The sequence below is a fragment of the Elephas maximus genome, chromosome 14 (assembly GCF_024166365.1).
Source record: "Elephas maximus indicus isolate mEleMax1 chromosome 14, mEleMax1 primary haplotype, whole genome shotgun sequence".
Lineage (NCBI taxonomy): Eukaryota > Metazoa > Chordata > Mammalia > Proboscidea > Elephantidae > Elephas > Elephas maximus.
The window spans coordinates 37334991-37356621 of NC_064832.1; the positions used below are offsets into that span (position 1 = coordinate 37334991).

At 38.8% G+C, this 21631-nt stretch overlaps 1 protein-coding gene across 4 annotated transcripts in view; it reads left to right on the forward strand.

The window, feature by feature from the left end:
* The window catches only part of ENOX1 (ecto-NOX disulfide-thiol exchanger 1), a 749536-nt gene that overhangs the window by 393287 nt on the left and 334618 nt on the right, over positions 1-21631 (forward strand). For 3 of the 4 annotated variants that reach the window (XM_049852937.1, XM_049852938.1, XM_049852939.1), the window contains one exon: positions 1273-1416. The gene's annotated coding sequence lies outside the window, so the exon portion shown is untranslated. Of the gene's footprint in view, positions 1-1272; positions 1417-3386; positions 4103-21631 lie in introns of those variants that run through there. The other variant, XM_049852940.1, reaches the window with a different exon arrangement.

Genomic DNA, 21631 nt, shown 5'->3' on the forward strand with positions numbered 1-21631 from the left:
TTTTCTTATAGTAGTCCAGTCCAATCCTCTGAAGAGTTGGCTTTGGGAATGGTTCCAGTCATGGGCTAACAGAAGATCTGGGGACCATGACCTCTAGAGTCCTTCTAGTCTCAGTCAGACCGTTAAGTCTGGTCTTTTTACAAGAATTTGAGGTCTGTGTCCCACTGCTCTCCTGCTCCCTCAGGGGTTCTATGTTGCTTTCCCTGTCAAGGCAGTCATCAGTTGTAGCCAGGCACCATCTAGTTCTTCTGGTCTCAGGCTGATGTAGTCTCTGGTGTATGTGGCCCTTTCTGTCTCTTGGGCTCATAATTACCTTGTTTTTGGTGTTCTTCATTCTCCTTTGCTCCAAGTGGGTTGAGACCAATTGAGGCATCTTAGATGGCCACTTGCTTGTGTTTAAGACCCCAGATGCCACTCACCAAAGTGGAATGCAGAATGTTTTCTTAATATAAATTTTTTTTTTTTTTTTTTTTAATCATGTAGCGCACAGCATGAAATGAGGAGAAGAGCCAGCTCTGGGGTCTTTGGGCTTTGATAGACCCAGATTCTAAGTCTGACCTCAAAAATACATGCTTTAACTCATCTGTCAGATGGAGCCAGTGCTATCCACTTGCAGGGCTGCTGTTGAGATTAAAGAGTCCATGTGTGCAAAGCCCCTTTCGTAGTGCCTCACCCCTGTAGGTACTCAGTAAATAAAGTGTTGTCTATGTGCTCATGTTCTGTCAACAGTTCTTCAATCCCAGCCTGGTTAGATCAGGGGGACAGAACTAAGAAGTGTGCTTAGTCATAAAATACTCCAGACCTTTAGAAATGTATAAATATAGTGCTGAAAAGTGAATGTATCACCATGCCATTTATGGCTAAGAAGATTGTCAGTAAAAATTAATAGAAAATAACATAATGCTAAGGAGTCCTGGTGGTGCAATGGTTAAGTGCCTGACTGCTAACCAAAACGTTGGTCATTCCAACCTACCCAGTGGCTCCATGAGAGAAAGACCTGGCGATCTGCTTCCATAAAAATTACAGCCAAGAAAACCCTATAGGGCAGTTCTACTCTGTCACACCGGATTGCTATGAGTCAGAATCGACTCCACAGTACACAACAACAATGATAACCACCCACCAACCCACTGCCGTCGAGTCGATTCCGACTTATAGCGACCCTAGACAGTAGGTGCCAATATAGTACTCTCTGACCACAATGGTTGTGACTGCAAATAATGGTATTTTGGACTTTTCCTAACCGTGTACTTTTTTTCCTCTTGCTTCCAGGAGCATTTGGCATGTCAGAGCCACACTGTCTTCCTTGGGCTTTCCTTTGTGAACTGATTCCATTTAAAAGACTCTTGTGAACGTGTTGTTTCAGTCAAGTCCCCAGAGAATACATTTGTCTTCTGAACTGCTGGTGATTTTAAGGTTTGTGTTAATTTTTCTATTTCTCTTATTGAAGATAGTAATTTCAGGGATTTTTTTTAAGTGGATAGTAGTCCTACTATATTGCAGTAAGATCTCTGGAAGCCGATTGTACACAGAGTTCAGTTTAATTCTTTGATTTTATTGGTCGGTAGGTGTAATTTGATGTGCCACTTCTCATACTTCACATACTTATCATTGAATACCCTGAGGGATGTTACAAGGATATTAAAGACACAGTATCTCCCACATTGTCTTAAAACAAATTTTGTTTTAAATTCTAACTCAACAGATTCAATAAATTTATATCGAATGTCTACATTTATCATATTTTGTTAATTATTTTCAATTAATTAAGACCATGTGGGTACATTATATTTTGAATCACTGAAAATCAAAACTGCATTTGTGAATATCGGCTAGTTTTATCATTTTGACATTTTTTAAATTATAAAGTCTCAGTGGCCAGAATGTTTTCATTTCGTTCTACTAAGGGGTACTCTCCCTATTATTTATAATGATAAAACCACTTTTTATGTGTGCATATTAACAGCTGGAAAAATCATTAAAACATTTGTTGCTTGCTCAAGGAAAAAGATTGCTAGGAACGCAAGCATCTTATTTTGGAAGTACATGTTTTGCTTTGAGATGTAGTACCAAGCAAAAGACTTTTATTCTGAAAGTACTTCCCTACAAAGACCTAAGCGAAGGCTAAATTCAGTCCAAGCATCTTTCCTAAAAGAAGAAAGGGGCAGAGTATAGGCTAAGGCTTGTTACATTGAGGGGAAGAAAACTAAATGAAGAGCTACGGAGAAGGAACACAGTCCTTTCCCCAGAATGACATGTCTTTCTCCACAGCTATTTACTTCATTTGGTAGGACTTTTTATTCTGTCCACAGTGACAAATGTTTCCGCCCTTAATAGCCCTTTACTGTGGTTGTTTTTTTCTTTCTTTTATTTCTACTGAGAAATCAAAGTAGATTTTGCTGTAGTACTGGGCTAGGCTCCAGTTTTCCCTGTGCACCCTTCATTGCTGGGCCTCACGATTAACTCACTTTAAGTGTGGGGTATGGGGGCACTTACTGCGGGAGGGAGTGGATGCGAAGTTATGCCTCCATCCTCCAGGCTGTCCGTTTGGTAGGATATCATCGTATATTGAACCTAACATATCTGTAGAAACAGAAGGGTGGGAAAGGCCATGACAAGCTACCTAAATGGTCCTCGCTAATCTACAAATGGGAGTCCCTGGGTGGGGCAAACATTTAAGCGCTGGACTACTACTAGCTGAAAGGTTGGCTATTCGATCCCACCCAGAGGCACTTCAGGAGACAGGCTTGGTGATCTGCTTCTGAAAGGTCGCAGCCATGAAAGCCCTATGGAGCACAGTTCTGCATATATGGGGTCTCCATGAGTCAAAATTGACTTGATGACAACTAACAACAACAACAAAGTCTACAAGAAGGAGTCCCTGCATGGTACAAATGGTTAATGCTATCTGCTGCTAATCAAAAGGTTGGAGGTTCAAGTGTACCCAGAGGTACCTCAGAAGAAAGACCTGGTAATCTGCTTCTGAAATATTAGCCACTGAAAACCGTATGGAGCCCAGTTCTCTGACACACATGGGTTCACCGTGAGTTGGAATCAACTTGATGACAACTGGTAGTCCACAAGCAAGATCCCACTTGATGTGCCTGAAACCAATAAGAATTATTTGTTTTAAAACCTTCACAGCCAGGGATCCAGTTTTTTTTTTTTTTTAACCTAATATAGGTTCTCTTTTCTTAAAACCCTTGTTGTCAAGAAATCCTACATAATTCCTGACCTCATATTAAATGTTAATTTTTTTTCTTTGGTGGAGAGAGAGAATTGGTCAGAGCACCCCAGCACCATCAAGGATTCAGCTCTTAAACCATCCTTTTTCTCTTTGGAAGAGATAGAACCATTTTTTAAGAACTTCTCCTATAAAATTATAAAATCCAAAATGTTATATATCTTCACAATTCTTTTCGTGAGTCTCCTAATTTCTCTATATCCCACTTAAGTGTAAGATTCTAACCATTGGTGTTTCTCAATAAGAGCACTATTGGCATTTTGAGGGGGGACAGTTCTTTGTGATGTGAGACTGCCCCATGCATTTTAGAATGTTTAGTAGCCCTGATTCTCAGCCAGTCGCGCCCCTCCAGCCTGAGCCCTCATTGTGTTAACCAGAATCAAACCTTTCACATTCTCCTGCAGAGGAGGGCCACATTGAGAACTATAGACTCCTCTTTTGACTTTGAGAAGTCAAGAGGGCTGACACTGGCAGAGTTGGGTCCCCCATCTTTTAATTCTGGGTACCATTCTCTTCCCACTCTCTGATACTTCTACTCTGAGCTTGCATATATTCTTCAACTGCCTAGAAACATACTGACCTGCACATATGTATACTCTGTTGGAGAACCACAGTTTTTGCTTTGATATTTAAAGCAGATCATTGTTGTTTGCTACAAGAACATGAGTAATGGAAAGATTATTTCGCAACACAGTGTGGTGAGAGTGACAGAAAAACACCAGAGAGGGGAGCAGCTCTGGGATGTTGGGAGCAGCAGGGCATGGACCCAGGGGAAATGGTGCACTTAACGTCCAAAGGCAGCAGGTCAGGAACCAAGGGAGGAAGGGGTAGAAAATCTGAGGGAGAACTGGGGAAAGGGTAAGTACTGAAGGAATTTTTTTTTACTTCTTTTTTCATCAGCTACTCTAATTTCACCTCTCTCCTCTAAGCCATGACTTCCTCATAAATCCCAGGGTCAATTTGGAGGCGTCTCAAGGGGTCCGTGATTCCAGCCGAGCCTCTCTCTCCCTTCAGCCTTGACACGCCTTCCCTGACCCACCCCACTATACTCCGTCAACATTTCTGTCTTCTCCCTCACTAACTTGCCGCCAGCTCCCCGCTTCATTTTTCATGCATGCAGAGTAAAGAAACCACCTCTATTTCTCCTGAACCTTCCAAGGTCTCGAGTAAAGTTGTAAATTAAAAGGAGAGGACTTAGCAGCAAATGAGCTTCAGTAAGTTTCTCCCACAAAAACTTGGCTAAGGCTCTGGTCTCTTGAGACATGTACCATAATCCTAGTATCACCTTACCTTGGACAAAGAAATTCTCATTCACTGTTTTTTCTTTGGATTTAACATAAGAAATTATTTAATTCCCTAGTGAAGAGGTTACTTAATAACAAAATTTAAAGAATTCACCACCAAAGGATACAGTTATAAGTAGCAAAGTCTTCATTGTTACAGTTGGATTGTACTTAATATCTGCCTTACCTTCCCCGAAATATACACAATAAGTAAAAAAAAAAAAAAAGAAAATTGGCAGTTCCAATGTTTGGTGACCCCAGATGGGTCCAGTAAGCAAGGAGCTAAAAATAAGAACTGGACTACAAGATCCTTTGCTTTGCTTTCTAGTAAGATGAGGAATCCCACATGATAAGATTTTTCATCTATAAAAAGGCCACATTTATGGAGAGAGAAAAATATCATCAAAGGGTTTTCGATATCTTGTGTTTTTAATTATTTAAAGCTTTTGACTGAGTTCCTGAGCCGGGTTTTTAAAACATGGTGATTTTCCTGTCCTGTCTCCTTTTGTGCACAAGACAAAAAGTTATATTTGAGTTCTCATAGTTTCTCATTTCCTGAAATGCACTGCTAGCTCTGTGAACACGGAAGAATAAATATTAGCTTTATGAGACCGCGTTCTTATACTAGTTGAAAAATAGCCTATAATAAAAAATACAAGGATATAATATTGAAAATTATAGACCAATATGCCCTCTTATTATGGGCGTATATCTAACCCTTATGCATGGAAACTGCTTTTTCAGAAAAATACGTTCTGCGCAATTCCACTTGTGTCTGTGATATGTTTCCACCCCTCATGTTTAACGGCATATCTCAAGTGACTCTTGCCTCCCCAGAGAAATGCTTCCAACTTGTTTTCTACCATGCTTTGTTAAGAACTCTCTAGCCACTTTCTATTCATTCTAAGAATTATATATGATCCAAAATTAAATAAAATATTTGTGGATTCCCTTCCTTCTTGATTCCTCCAGCACCCCATGGTCATTTTGAAAGAAAAAGAAATCTTTGTGAGGGATTTAAAAAAAAAAGCTAGTTGTGGTGTTGCATAGCTAATCAACGCTTGAAGTGTGCAAATTGTTATTCCAAACCAGACTGTAATAGTACATTTTTAGAAGCAATGAAAATGTAGCATCCATTAACCACATCTCTTCAATCCCACATCCACACCCTTTAAGGAAGAAAAAGAGTAACCCACATGAATAGAATATGAGTTGAAATACTCTTTTAAATATAATTATGTTTGGATAATTCACTTCTATCTGAAAATGACATTCCCATTTGCCAAAAGTGCCACTGATTTATCATATCGAGGACAGTCTTTTTCTTCTGCTTTCTCTCTCCATTGTTCCTCTTCCTGAAGATGAAAAATAATCAGCCTTGTGTATCCCCAGGAAACCTTGGTGGCATAGTGGTTAAGTGTGATGGCTGCTAACCAAAAGGTCGGCAGTTTGAATCTACTAGGTGCTCTTTGGAAACGCTATGGGGCAGTTCTACTCTGTCCTATAGGGTCACTATGAGTTGGAATCCACTAGACGGCAGTGAGTGGGTTGTGTATCCCCAGCTCAGAAGTAAGAAAACTAGACTTACCGGAACAGCTCCTTCTAATTGCCTAAATTTCTATAGCTTTCGTCTTAAACAACAGATCTTAGAAATACCTAAATTTTTATTATTAAATAGCTTAAAAATACAGAAAATAATAAATCCTATGCATCCACCCTCAGATTTTAAAATGTTGACAACCATCTTTGCTTCAGATCTCTCTAATTTTTATAGATGCTTATTTATTTAGGCAAATCCATCATTTTTTGCTGTATGATTTGTGTTTGTTAATATTTTTTAAGTTTATTGTGCTTTAAGTTTGTAGTGCAAATTAGTTTCTCCTTCAAAAACTTACGCTCAAATTGTTTAGTGACCTTCCTTGCAATCCCTTGCAATGTGGCACCACTCGCTCTGTTTTCCTTTCCACCCTGCATTCCCAGTGTCCATTCTTCCAGTTTTCCCGTCCTTCCTGCCTTCTCTTTGCTGTTAGGCGGGTGTAATCCATTTCACTTCTTTTACTTGATTGAGCTGAGAAACACATTCTTCACGTGTGTTATTGTTTGTTTTATACGCCTGTCTAATCTTTAGCTGAAAGGTGGACCTTATGAGTGGCTTTAGTTCTGAGTTAGTAGGGTATCAAGGGGCCATAATCTTGAGGGTTCCATTTTCCTTTGTCTTTAGCTTTCTTCATTCTCCTTTACTTTGGATGGAATGGGAGCAATAAATATATCCTAGATGGCCATGCACAAGCTTTTAAGACACCAGATGCTACTCACCAAAGTAGGATGTAGAACATTTTCTTTATGAACTATGGTATGCAAGTTGACCTAGGTGTCCTTCAAGACCGTGCTCCCCAGCCCACAGCCCAGTAACTCGGTCCCTCAAGGTGTTTGGATGTAACTAGGAAGCATCTATATCTTTGCCTTGGTCAATTTATGCTGACCACCCATATATCTTGTGTTGTCTTCCCCTTCACCAAAGAAACACTTGTCTACTATCTAGTTGGTGAGTTCTCCTCCCCACTCCTCCCTTCCCTCTAACCATCAGATTGTTTTTCTCTGCATGTACACCTTTTCTTGAGTTTTTATAATAGTGATCTCATACAGTATTTGTGCTTTTGTCATTGACTTATTTCACTCAGCATAATGCCCTCTAGATTCATCCATGTTCTGAGGTGTTTCACAGATTCATTATTCTTCTTTATCTTTGCATAGTATTTCACTGTGTGAATATACCATAATTTCTTTAACCATTCATCTGTTGGTGGGCACTTAGGCTGTTTGCATCTTTTTGCTATCGTGAATAATGCTGCAATGAACGTGGGTGTGCATGTGTCTACTAGTGTAACATCGCCTATTTCTGTAGGAAATATTCCTAGGAGTGGGATTGCTGGATTGTATGGTATTTTCATTTTTAAGGAAGCGCCATATCATTTTCCATAGTAGTTGTACCATTTTACATTCCTGCTAGCAGTGCATAAGAATTCAAATTTCCCCGCAACCTTTCCATCATTTGTTATTTTCTGTTTTTTTTTTTTTTTTTAATTAGTGCCAGTAATGTCAGGGGTAAGATAGTATCTCATTGTAGTTTTGATTTGCCTTTCTCTAATGCTTTTTTTTTTTAATGCTTAATGATTTCAAGCATTTCTTCATGTGTCTGTTAGCTGCCTGAATGTCTTCTTTGGTGAAATGTCTGTTGATATTCTTTGCGAACTTTTTAATTGGGTTATTTTTCTTTTTATTGTTGAGGTGTTGAAGTATTCTATAGATTTTAGATATTAGACCATTTTGGGGTATGTCATAGCCAATTTTTTTTTCCCAGACTGTAGGTTTTTTTTTTTACACTTTTGGTGAAGTCTGGTGAGCATAAGTGTTTAATTTTTAGTAGCTCCCAGTTATCCAGTTTATCTTCTGGCATTTGTGCATTGTTAGTTATGATTTGTATTCTATTTATGTTGTATATTAGGGCCGCTAGTGTTGTCCCTATTTTTTATTCCATGATCTTTTTCGTTTTATGTTTTATATTTAGGTCTTTGATGCATTTTGATTTAGCTTTTGTGTATGGTGTGAGGTATGGGTCCTGTTTATATTTTTACAGATGGACATCCAGTTTAGTAAGCACAATGTGTCAAAAAAGACTCTTTCCCACTGTTTAATGGATTTCAGCCCTTCATCAAAGATCAGATAACAATAGGTGGATATATTTATGTCTGGGTTCTCAGTTCTGTTCCATTGATCTATGTGTCTGTCATTGTACCAGTACCAGGCTGTTTTGATTACCTTGACTGTATAGTAGGTTCTGAGATTAGGTAGTGTGAGGCTGCCTACTTTGTTCTTTTTCTTCAATAATGCTTTGCTTATCCAGGGTCTCTTTCCTTTCCATATAAGGCTGATGATTAGTTTCTTCATCTCGTTAAGGAATGCTGTTGGTATTTGGATCAGGATTGCATTATATCCGTAGATTGGGTTGGGTAAGATTGACATTTTCACAATGTTGAGTCTTCCTATTTATGAGCATGACGTGTTTTCCCATTTATGTAGGTCTAACTTGGTTCCTTGCAATAGTGTTTTGTAGTTTGCTTTGTGTAGGTCTTTTATGTCCCTGGTTAGATATATTCCTAAGTATTTTACCTTTTGAGAGGCTATTATAAATGGTATAGTTTTCCTCATTTCCTTTTCAAAGTTCTCTTTGTTGGTGTATACGAATCCAGCTGATTTTTGTATATTGATCTTGTGTCCTTCTACTCTGGTGAATTTCCAGTAATTTTCTTGTAGAATCCTTGGGGTTCTCCATGTACAGGATCAGATCATCTGCAAATAGGGATAATATTACTTCTTCATTACCAATTTCGATACTTTTTTATTATTTCTTTCTCTTTTTTGCCTTATTCCTCTAACGAGAACTTCCAGCACGTTGCTGAATACTAGTGGTGATATAAGGCATCCTTCCCTTGTTCCTGTTCACAGAGGGAATGCTTTCAGCCTCTCTCCCTTAAGAATGATGTTGTGGGAGGCGGAGCCAAGATGGTGGAATAGACAGAAACTTCCTGCGAGCCCTCTTTACAACAAAACCTCCCCCCCCCCAAAAAGTGAAATGAGTATATTTGTAACAAGCTGGGAGCCGTGAGCTTCAAAGGCAAGCTTAGAAAGTGAAGTGAGGGGAGGGGGAGGAAGAGACCGTTCAGAAGAGAAGAGTTACCAGACCTGAATCATGGGGAGCCCTCAGCACCAATCCCGGAGCAGCAGCGGGGGGCTGTTACTAGCGTTTGGCCGCAGTTTCCTCAGGGTGGAGCAGCCAGCCACACAGCCTACTCACACCTCTGGAACCAGAGAATAACAGCACTCTCGGCAAAAGCTAAGCCCTTGCATATATTTTAACATGCCTCCCCACCCCCAAGCTGGCTTCAGCGGATGAATCCCTGGGCCTGAGATAGGCACCGTTGAGCACCTACAGCCACCATCCTGGCCTTTGGGAAGGAAAAAATTTGCAACTGGGGGAAAAGATAATTAGCTAGCTCCATTAGCCGGGGTAGCTCAGGACAGAAGCAGCTCCTGTCCAGGCTTAAACGCTCCATGGCCTTTGAGCACCTTTCCCTTCTGCATGGACTTACATGGGCCTATTTCGGGAGAATAGGCCCTTGTTGGCAGACTCCAACTGTTTCAGCTGTGCAGTTGAGAGGTGAGTGTTTAATGTTTGACATTGCTTTGCCTGTTAAACAAGTCCTCACCTACCACATCAGGGACCTAAGGACAGCTAGCTCCACTCAGGTCGCCCAGCCACCTGTGACAGGGGTCCAAGGATAACTGGTACCTCCCAGTCCTTACAACCAAAAACTTTTGGTGCACATGGTCCATCTGCAGAACCCACCCACCTGCATGTTCTAGGGAACGGGAACATGCTTTCCTCAGAGACACTCGGGGGTCGATTCTCAGGCCCCTGCCTTGTTCACAGCATGACCCCCTGCTGCGATCAGATACCGGTATATACGCCAATCACCCCTGCCCCTCTAAGACTGTAGGACAGAACCTGTACCACATACTTGATGATCAGCTACCTGGAAACCTGAGCTGAATTCATACAAGAAAAGTGAATAGACACCTAGACTGATATACCTGAAAATAGCTCTAGCCATCTGGGGACAGGACATCAGAGCTCCAAAGGCAAAAATAATCAATCTAGCTCGCTCAAACAACCCATTTGGGTATATCAAAACAAAACAAACTAAGAAGCTACAACACAGTAAGCAAGCATAAACTAATACAATAACTTACAGATGCCTCGGAGACAAGAGTCAATATCAAGTCACATAAAGAAACAGACCATGATCACCTCAACAGGCTCTCAAAACAAAGAATCGAGGGATCTTCTAGATGAAAGTGCATTCCTGGAATTACCAGATGCAGAATATAAAAATTTAATATACAGAACACTTCAAGACATCAGGAAGGAAATGAGGCGACATGCAGAACAAGCCAAGGAACACACAGATAAAGCAAATGAAGAAATCAAAAAGATTATTCAGGAACATAATGAAAATTTAATAAGCTGGAAAAATCCATAGACAGACAGCAATCAGAAATTCAGAAGATTAACAATAAAATTACAGAATTACACAACTCTGTAGAAAGTCAGAGGAGAAGAATTGAGCAAGTAAAAACCAGAATTTCTGAACTCGAAGATAAATCTCTTGGCACTAATATATTTGCAGAAAAATCAGATAAAAGAATTTTAAAAAATGAAGAAAACTTAAGAATCATGTGGGACTCCATCAAGAGAACACAGATGGAAAACAGAAAATACGGAGAGAATTCTTGAAGATTTGTTGGCAGAAAACTTCCCTGATATCGTGAAAGATGAGAAGATACCTATCCAAGATGCTCATCGAACTCCACATACAGTAGATGGTAAAAGAAAGTCGCCAAGTCCTAATCAAACTTGCCAAAACCAAAGATAAAGAGAGAATTATAAGAGCAGCGAGGGATAAACGAAAAGTCACCTACAAAACAGAGCCAATAAGAATAAGCTCGGACTACCCAGCAGAAACCATGCAGGCAAAGAGACAATGGGATGACATATTTAAAAAATTGAAGGAAAAAAATTGCCTGCCAAGAATCATATATCCAGCAAAACTGTCTCTTAAATATGAAGGTGATATTAAGACATTTCCAGATAAACACAAGTTTAGGGAATTTGTAAAAACCAAGCCAAAACTACAAGAAATACTAAAGGGAGTTTTTTGGTTAGAAAATCAATAATATCAGATATCAATCCAAGACGAGAACACTGGGCAAAGCAACCAGAAGTCAACCCAGGAAGGGAAATCCAAAAAAACAAAGCAAGATTATTAAAAAAAAAAAAAAGCCCCAAACAGGGTAACACCAATGTTATTATATAAAAGAAGACTACAGTAATAAAGAGGCTTTTTAAGAAACATAATCATAGACCTTCCATATGAAAAGGAAGATATGACAATACAAAGAAATAAAAGTTAGCTTTAAATTTAGAAAAATAGGGCTAAATAATAAGGTAACCACAAAGGAGACAAACTATCCCACTCATCAAAATAAAGTACAAGAAAAAAATAGAGACTCAGCAGAAACAAAATCAACAACAACAAATATGAGGAAAGGACAATATATAAAGATAATCTACTCAGCACATAAAATTAAGTGGGAAAAAAAACTGTCAACAACATACAAAAAATGACATCAAAATGATAGCACTAAATTCATACTTATCCATAATTACCCTGAATGTAAGTGGACTAAATGCACCAATAAAGAGACAGAGAGTGGCAGAATGGATTAAAAAACAAGATCCGTCTATATGCTGCCTACAAGAGACACACCCTAGACTTACAGACAAACTAAAACTCAGAGGATGGAAAAAAAATATATCAAGCAAACAACAATCAAAGAAGAGCAGGAGTGGCAATACTAATTTCTGACAAAATAGACTTTAAAGTAAAATCCATCAGAAAGAATAAGGAAGGACACTATATAATGATTAAAGGGACAATACATTTTTTTTACACCAAGAAGATATAACCATATTAAATATTTATGCACCCAATGACAGGGCTGCAAGATACATAAAACAAACTATCAGTATTGAAAAGTGAGATAGACAGCTCCACAATAATAGTAGGAGACTTCAACACATCACTTTCAGTGAAGGACAGGATATTCAGAAAGAAGCTCAATAAAAACACAGAAGATCTAAATGCCATAATCAGCCAACTTGACCTCATGGATATATACAGAACACCCCACCCAACAGCAGCCAAGTATACTTTCTTTCCAAGTGCACATGGAACATTCTGTAGAGTAGACCACGTGTTAGGTCATAAAGCAAGCCTTAGCAGAATCCAAAACATTGAAATATTACAAAGCACCTTCTCTGACCATAAGGCTGTAAAAGTGGAAATCAATAACAGGAAAAGCAGGGAAAAGAAATCAGACACTTGGAAACTGAACAATACCCTGCTCAAAAAAGACTGGATTATAGAAAACTTTAAGGATGGAATAAAGAAATTCATAGAATCCAAAGAGAATGAAAACAATTACAATCAGAACCTTTGGGACACAGCGAAAGTGGTGCTCAGAGGCCAATTTATATCAATAAATGCACTCATACAAAAAGAAGAAAGGGCCAAAATTAAAGAATTTATCCCTACAGCTTGAACAAATAGAAAGAGAGCAACAAAAGAAACCCTCAGGCACCAGAAGAAAACAAATAATAAAAATTAGAGCCAAACTAAATGAAACAGAAAAACAGTTGAAAGAATTAATAAGGCCAAAAGCTGGTTCTCTGAAAAAATCAACAGAATTGATAAACCATTGGCCAAACTGACAAAAGAAAAACAGGAGAGGAAGCAAATAACCCAAATAAGAAATGAGATGGGCGATATTACAAGAGACCCAACTGAAATTTAAAGAATTATATAGGATTACTATGAAAAATTGTACTCAAACAAATTTGAAAACCTACAAGAAATGGATGAATTCCTGGAAGTACACTACCTACCTAAACTAACACAAACAGAGGTAGAACAACTAAGGAGGCCCATAACAAAAGAAGACATTGAAAAAGTTATCAAACTCCCCCCCCCCAAAAAAAAGCCCTGGTCTGGACCCCTTCACTGCAGAGTTTTACCAAACATTCAGAGAAGAGTTAACACCACTGCTGCTAATGGTATTTCAGAGCAAAGAAAAGGACGGAATACTACCAAACTCATTCTATGAAGCGACCATATCCCTGATACCCAAACCAGGTAAAGACACCACAAAAAAAAAAAATCATAGACCTATATCCCTCATGAACATAGATGCAAAAATCCTCAACAAAATTCTAGCCAATAGAATCCAACAACACATCAAAAAGATAATTCACCATGACCAAGTAGGATTCATACCAGGTATGCAGGGATGGTTGAACATTGGAAAAACAATTAATGTAATCCACCACATAAGTAAAACGAAAGACAAGAATCACATGATTTTATCAATTGATACAGAAAAGGCATTTGGCAAAGTTCAACACCCATTCATGATAAAAACTGTCAGCAAAATAGGAATGGAAGGAAAATTCCTCAACATTATAAAGGACATTTATACAAAGCCAACAGCCAACATCACCCTAAATGGAGAGAGCCTGAAAGCATTCCCACTGAGATCGGGAACCCGACAAGGGTGCCTTTTATCACCACTCTTATTCAACATTGTTCTGGAGGTCCTAGCCAGAGCAATTAGGCTAGACAAAGAAATAAAGGGCATCCAGATTGGCAAGGAAGAAGTAAAAGTATCTCTGTTTGCAAATGACATGATCTTATACATAGAAAACCCTAAGGAATCGTCCAGAAAACTACTGACAGTAATAGAAGAGTTCATCAGAGTATCAGGATACAAGATAAACATACAAAAATCAGTTGGATTCCTTTATACCAACAAGAAGAACATTGAAGAGGAAATCACCAAATCAATGCCATTTACAGTAGCCCCCAAGAAGATAAAAGACTTAGGAATAAATCTTACCAGAGATGTAAAAGACTTACAGAAAGAAAACTACAGTACACTTCTGTAAGAAACCAAAAGGGACTTACATAAGTGGAAAAATATACCTTGCTCATGGATAGGAAGACTTAACATTATAAAAATGTCTATTGTACCAAAAGTGATCTATACATTTAATGCAATTCTGATCCAAATACCAAGGACATTCTTTAATGAGCTGGAGGAACAAATCACCAACTTCATATGGAAGGGAAAGAGGCCCCGGATAAGTAAGGCATTACTGAAAAAGAAGAACAAAGTGGGAGGCCTTACTTTACCTGATTTTAGAACCTATTATACCGCCACAGTAGTCAAAACAGCCTGATACTGGTACAACAACAGATACATAGACCAATGGAACAGAATTGAGAATCCAGACATAAATCTATCTACATATAAGCAGTTCATATTTGACAAAGGCCCCAAATCATTTAAATGGGGAAAAGACAGTCTTTAACAAATGGTGTTGGCATAACTGGATATCCATCTGCAAAAAAAAATGAAACAAGACCCATGCCTCACTCCATGCGCAAAAACTAACTCAAAATGATCAAAGACCTAAATATAAAATCTAAAACGATAAGATCATGGAAGAAAAACTAGGGACAACATTAGGAGCCTTAATACATGGCATAAACAGTATTCAAAACATTACTAACAATGCATAAGAAAAACTAGGTAATTGGGAGCTCCTAAAAATCAAACACCTATGCTCATCCAAAGACTTCACCAAAAGAGTAAAAAGACTACCTACAGACTGGAAAAAGTTTTTAGCTATGACACTTCCGATCAGCGCTTGATCTCTAAAATCTACACGATACTGAAAAAACTCAACTGCAAAAAGACAAATAACCCAATTAAAAAATGGGCAAAAGATATGAATAGACACTTCACTAAAGAAGACATTCAGGTAGCTAAGAGATACATGAGGAAATGCTCACGATCATTAGGCATTAGAGAAATGCAGATCAAAACTACAATGAGATTTCATCTCACTCCAACAATGCTAGCATTAATCGAAAAACAAAATAATAAATGTTGGAGAGGCTGTGGAGAGAGTGGAACACTTATCCACTGCTGGTGGGAATGTCAAATGGTACAACCACTTTGGAAATCGATTTACGCTTCCTTAAAAAGCTAGAAATAGAACTAGCATAGGATCAAGTAATCCCACTCCTTGGAATATATCCTAGAGAAAAAAGAGCCTTTACGCGAACAGATATATGCACACCCATGTTCATTGCAGCACTGTTTACAATAGCAAAAAGATGGAAGCAACTAAGGTGCCTATCAACAGATGAATGGATAAATAAATTATGGTATATTCACACAATGGAATAATATGCATCGATAAAGAACAGTGATGAATCTGTGAATCATTTCCTAACATGGAGGAATCTGGAAGGTATTATGCTGAGTGAAATTAGTCACTTGCAAAAGGACAAATATTGTATAAGACCACTATTATAAGAACTCAAGAAATAGTTTAAACAGAGACAAAAATATTGTTTGATGGTTACAAGAGGGGGGAGGGAGGGAGGAAGGGTGGGAGAGGGTGTATTCACTAATTAGATAGTAGATAAGAACTACTTTTGGTGACAGGAAAGACAACACACAATACAGGCAAGGTCAGCACAACGGGACTAAACCAAAAGCAAAGTTTCCTGAATAAACTGAATGCTTCGAAGACCAGCATAGGGGTGTGGGGGCCATGATTTCAGGGGACATCTAAGTCAATTGGCATAATAAAATCTATTAAAACATTCTGCGTCCCACCGTGGAGAGAAGCGTCTGGGTCTTAAACGCTAGCAAGTGGCCATCTAAGATGCATCAATTGGTCTCAACCCACGTGGGTCAAAGGATAATGAAGAACACCAAGGACACAAGGTAATTACAAGCCCAAAAGACAGAAAGGGCCACATAAACCAGAGACTACATCATCCTGAGACCAGAAGAGCTAGATGGTGCCCAGCTACAACCGATGACTGCCCTGACAGGGAACACAACAGAAAACCCCTGAGGGAGCAGGAGAGCAGTGGGATGCAGACCTCAAATTCTCATAAAAGACCAAACTTAATGGCCTGACTGAGACTAGAAAGACCCCAGTGGTCATAGCCCCGAGACCTTCTGTTGGCCTGGGACAGGAACCATTCCCAAAGCCAACTCTTCAGACAGGGATTAGACTGGACAATGGTTTGGAGAAGAATGCTGGTAAGGAGTGAGCTTCTTGGATCAGGTGGACACTTGAGACTATGTTGGCTTCTCCTGTCTGGAGAGGAGATGAGAGGGTAGAGGGGGTTTGAAGCTGGTGAAATGGACACGAAAAGAGAGAGTAGAGGGAGGGAGCAGGCCGTCTTATTGGGGGAGAGCAATTGGGAGTATGTAGCAAGGTGTATATAAGTTTTTGTGTGGGAGACTGACTTGATTTGTAAACTTTCAATTAAAGCACAATAAAAATTAAAAAAAAAAAAAAAAGAACAATGTTGGCTGTTGGTTTTGTATAAAAGCAAAAAACCAAATCCACTGCAATCAAGTTGATTCCGACTCATAGCAACCCTATAGGATAGGGTAGAACTGCTCAGTAGAGGTTCCAAGGAGCGCCTGGTGGATTTGAACTGCCAACCTCTTGGTTAGCAGCTGTAGCTCTTAACCACTATGCCACCAGGGTTTCCAGGGTTTTGTATACCCAGTGCCGTCAATTAAAAAAAAAAAAAAAATGACCTTTATTACTTTGAGGATTTTCCCTTCTATTCCTATTTTTTTTGAGAGTTTTTGTTGGGAATGGGTGTTGGACTTTATCAAATGCCTTTTCTGTGTCAGTTAAAGATTATCCTGTGATTCTTTTCTCTTGTCCTATTTAAGTGGTGGATTACTTTGATTGATTTTCTAATGTTGAACCATCCTTGTATATCTGGTATGAACCCCACTTGGTCATGGTACATTATGTTTTTTATATGATGCTGAATTCTATTGGCTAGAATTTTGTTGAGAATTTTTACGTCTGTATTCATGAGAGAGATTGGTCTGTAATTTTCTTATTTCGTGGTGTCTTTGCCTGGTTTTGGTATGGGGGTTATGCTGATACGATAGAATGAATTCGTGAGTATTTCTTTTCTATGCGCTGAAATATTTTAAGTAGTACTAGCGTGAGCTTTTCTTTGAATGATTGGTAGAATTCTCCAGTGAAGCCTTCTGGGCCAGGGATTTTTGTTGTTGTTGGGAGTTTTTTTTTTTTTTTCTTAATTATCTCTTCAGTCTCTTTTCTTGTTATGGGTGTGTTCAGATTTTCTGTCTCAGTGTGTGTGTTTGTTTAGGTAGGTGTAATGTATTTCTAGAAATTTATCTATTTCTTCTAGATTTTCAAATTTGTTGCAGTACCATTTTTCATAGTATTTGGTTATGATCCTTTTTATTTCATCTGCATTTTTTGTAATGTCCCCATCTTATTTCTAATTTGGCTTATTTCCTTTCTGTCCTGTTTTTGTTTTTGTTTTTGTCAGTTTGGCCAATGGTTTGTCAATTTTGTTAATGTTTTCAAAGAACCAGCATTTAGTCTTGTTGATTCTTTGTATTGTTTTTCTTTTCTCTATTTTATTCACTCCTGCTCTAATCTTTTATTATTTCCTTCCTTTTGGTGCCTGTGGGCTTCTTTTGCTCTTCTTTATTTGTTCAGTTGTAGGGATAATGCTTTGATTTAGGCTCTGCCTTTGCTGTGTCCCAAAGGTTTTCATATGATATGTTTTTCTCATTTGATTCTAGGAATTCTTTTTATTGCTTCTTTGATTTCTTCCATTACCCAGTTGTTTGTAAACAAAACATTATTCAGTTTCCATGTATTTATTTTTTTCCCTTGTTCTTCCTCTTATTGTTTTCTGCTTTTATGGTGTCATGATTGGAAAAAATGCTTTGTATTATTTTGTTGTTTTGGATTTTATTGAGGGTTGCTTTGTGGCCTAAAATGTGATTTATTTTGGAGAATTGTTCCTTGTTTGTTAGAAAAGAATGTATACTTTGCTACCGTTCAGTGGAGTGTGTTCTGTATATGTCTATGTTGTCAAGTTGGTTGATTTTAGCCTTCAGATCTTCTGTATCTTTGTTGAGTTTCTTTCTAGATGTTTTGTCCTTTACCAAGAATGATGTGTTGAAGTCTCCTACTATTATTGTGAAACTGTCTGTGTCTCTTTTCAGTGCTGTTAGAGTTTGTTTCAGGTATTGTGAAACCCTGTCATTGGGTGTGTAGATCTTTATTAAGTTTATGTCTTCTTGGTGAATTGTCCTTTTAATTATTATATGGTGTCCTTCCTTGTCTTTTATGATGGATTTTGTCTTAAAGTATCTTTTTTTGGTTATTGCTTGCTTGATTTTTTTTTCTTCTATCCTTTGACTTTTAGTGTTTTTATGGCTTTGTGTCTAAGGTGTGTCTCTTGTAGATGGCATATGATAGGTCGTGTTTTTTTATCCGTTCTGCCACACTCTGTCTCTTGACAGTGTGTAGTTAAGCCGTTTACCTTCAGTGTGATTATCGATAGATAGGAGTTTATTGCTGTCATAGTGTCATGCTCTTTTGTGTGTGTGTGTGTGTGTGTGGTGCTGACGCTTTCTTTGTTCCTTTCACTTTCCTGCACTGAGTTCCTTTTGTTTGTGGATTTTATTTTCTATTCATTATTATAGAATTAATATTTACTGAGTCTTCATGGTTTTCTTTTTAATTTTGATGAGTAGATTTGTTAATTTTCTTTGTGGTTACCTTGAAATTTACCCTTAAAATCCTAAGTTTGAACCAGTCTTTTATTCCTTGATATTGTTTTGACTTCTTTTCCATTTGAAGGTTCTGTACCTAACTGTTTTTACCCCATTTTATTATTTTGATGTTGTCATCATTTACAAGTTGACATCTCTGTTTCCTTCTTTTAAGTCTTTTAGCTTCATCTTATTATTAAGTTTTTTTTTTTTTTTTTTAAACCAAGGCTGCTTTCTGGCTAATGCTGTCCTGTGCCCTCGACTCAGGTTGTTGTCTGATGTTGTTGACTCTCTAACCAAAGGACTGTCTTTAATATGTCTTGCAAGTTTTGTTTGGTTTTTACGTAGTCCCTTAATTTCTGTTTATCTGGAACTATCTTAATTTTGCCATTGTATTTGAGAGAGATTTTTCCAAGATATGTTATCCTTTGTTGGCAATTCTTTCTTTCAAGGTGTCACATATGTCATCCCATTGCCTTCTTGCCTGTAAAGTTTCTGCCTAGTAATCAGAGCTTAGTCTTACTGTTCCCGTTTTGCGTGTAACTTTTCATTTTTTTGATTTGCTGTCAGGATTCTTTCTTTGTCTTTGGTTTTGGCAAGTGTGATTATGATATGTCTTGGTGACTTTCTTTTGGTGTCTATTCTGTATGGAATTTATTAAGCTTCTTGGATGGTCAAGTTTTCATCTTTCATGATATTTGAGAAGTTTGTACCAATAAATCTTCAACAATCTGTGTTTTCCACTTTCTCTCCCTGTTCTGGAACTCCAGTCGTACAGAGATTTTTGTTCTTAATTGTGTCCCACATAATTCTTAGGTTTTCTTCATTTTTTTTTTCATTGTTTTCTCTGATTTTTCCTGAAACAAAGTGACATCCATGGATTTGCCTTCAGTCTCTCTGATTGTCTTCCATTGTTTCAAATTTGCTCATAAAACCTCCTATTGAGTTGTCTATGTCTGAAATTTTGTTGTTTATCTCTTTGATTTGTAGTTACTGTTTATTTATTTTAACTTTTTGTTCTTGTGTTATTTTCCCGAATTCTATTGTGTTGTGTGTGTTTTCCTTGATTTTAGCTATGTTTTGATTTTAGGTATGTTTTTTTTGTTGGTTTTCTCTGTATCATCCATGATTTTGTCTATTTTTTTCTTAGTTTTGTTTGTGTTTTCCTTGAAAGCTTTTCTAATCACTTGGAGAGCCCTAAATATTATTTCTTTGAATTCCATATCAGGTAGTTCTACTGCCTTTTCTTGTGTGAGAAGGTTATCTGATTTCTCTATTGTGGTCATTTGCTGAAGCCATCTTGTTCTGCTTTTTTTTATGTTTTGATATTATCTGCTGTCTCTGAGACATTACGGTATTATTTTCTTTATTTATTGATTGTATGTTCATTTATTTCATCCTGTTTTTTTGTTTTGTTTTGATATGTCAGGGTGAGCAGGCTGGGCATGCGTTGCTGCTTGCTCATCTGTGGGCATGATAGCTCTCACCACCTTGTCTGGTTGGGCAGGAAAGAAGCATACCATACATGGTGAGCCCACTTCTCTGTCCACTGGTTTGGTGAGGTGTCTAAGGGCGGACTGGGTGAGCGATGTCTGCCTCCTGATGTTGGTCCAGTGGTGTGGGAGCATTCACAGCCCCTCATCAGGTGAGCAGTGATGTTGGACTGGGAGTGGTACAGGCTCGTTTCCCTCTGTTCAGCAGCTAGTCAAGTGGTGGGAGGGAAAGAAAACTGGTGATCTAGTGTGGTGGTGGTCTTAAGTGCTGGGGACACTGTAGTCGCAGTGGCACTGTGGGGACCAGCAGAAATGGGGGAGGTGGTGTACAGAGCTAAGTGGTATGGAGAAAGGAGAAAGCAAGAAATGAAAAAAAGGTGGATGGAGCAGTGGTAGCCAATGAGTGTGGGTGGGGTGGGTCTGAGTTCTAGGAGGAAGTAGTGGGATGTGGTATATGGGGCTAGGTGGGAGAGAAAAAGAAAAGAAAGGAAAAAAAAAATATATATATATATATGGCTGTTCACTGTGGGCCAGCAGGTGGAGGCAGGGTGGACTCAGGGCAACGGCGGGATGGTACACTTGTGGCACTCCATCCACATCGGCATGGTGGGAGCAGGCAGGAAGGGAGTAGATAGCATATGGGGTTGGGTGGGAGGGAGAAATAAAAGAAAATGGCACTGTGGAGTCATTGGGTGGGGGCAGGGTAAGCCCAGGGCAGAGACTGGCCAATGGCTCTCTAGCTGGTGGGAAGAAGGTAGGTGTGGCGTATGGGATATGTGGAGGGGAGAAAGAAAAGGAAGAAAGAGAAAAAAATAAAATGCCATCACAGTGAGGCCAGCAATTGGCAGCAAGGCACATTAGGGGGCCTGTGGAAAGAACAGGAGGTGATGTTCAGGGAGAGAGAAATTAAAAAAGAAAAAAAAAATGGTAGTGTGGTGGGGTCGGCAGGTGGAGGTGAGGTAGCCTGAGGCAGTGGTGGGCTGGCCTCTCTTTAGCCATGGTTTTGCAGTGGAGGCCTAAACTGGGAGGAGGTGGTATATGGGGCTAGGTAAGAGGGAGAAAGAAAAGGAAGAAAGAGAAAGAAGAAAAAAGAAAAAGTGCAGTGGGGACAGGCAGACCCGCAGCCAGTAGAAGGGGAGGGGAGGTGACATTTGGGGCTAGGTGTGAGAGAGAAAGAAAAGAAAAAAGAAAAAAAAAAAAGATGTGTGGCATGAGGGGGAAGGCCAGGCCTAGTAGCAGGGCAGGGCTTGTATTGTGGACGCCTGTGGTGGGGGCTTCCG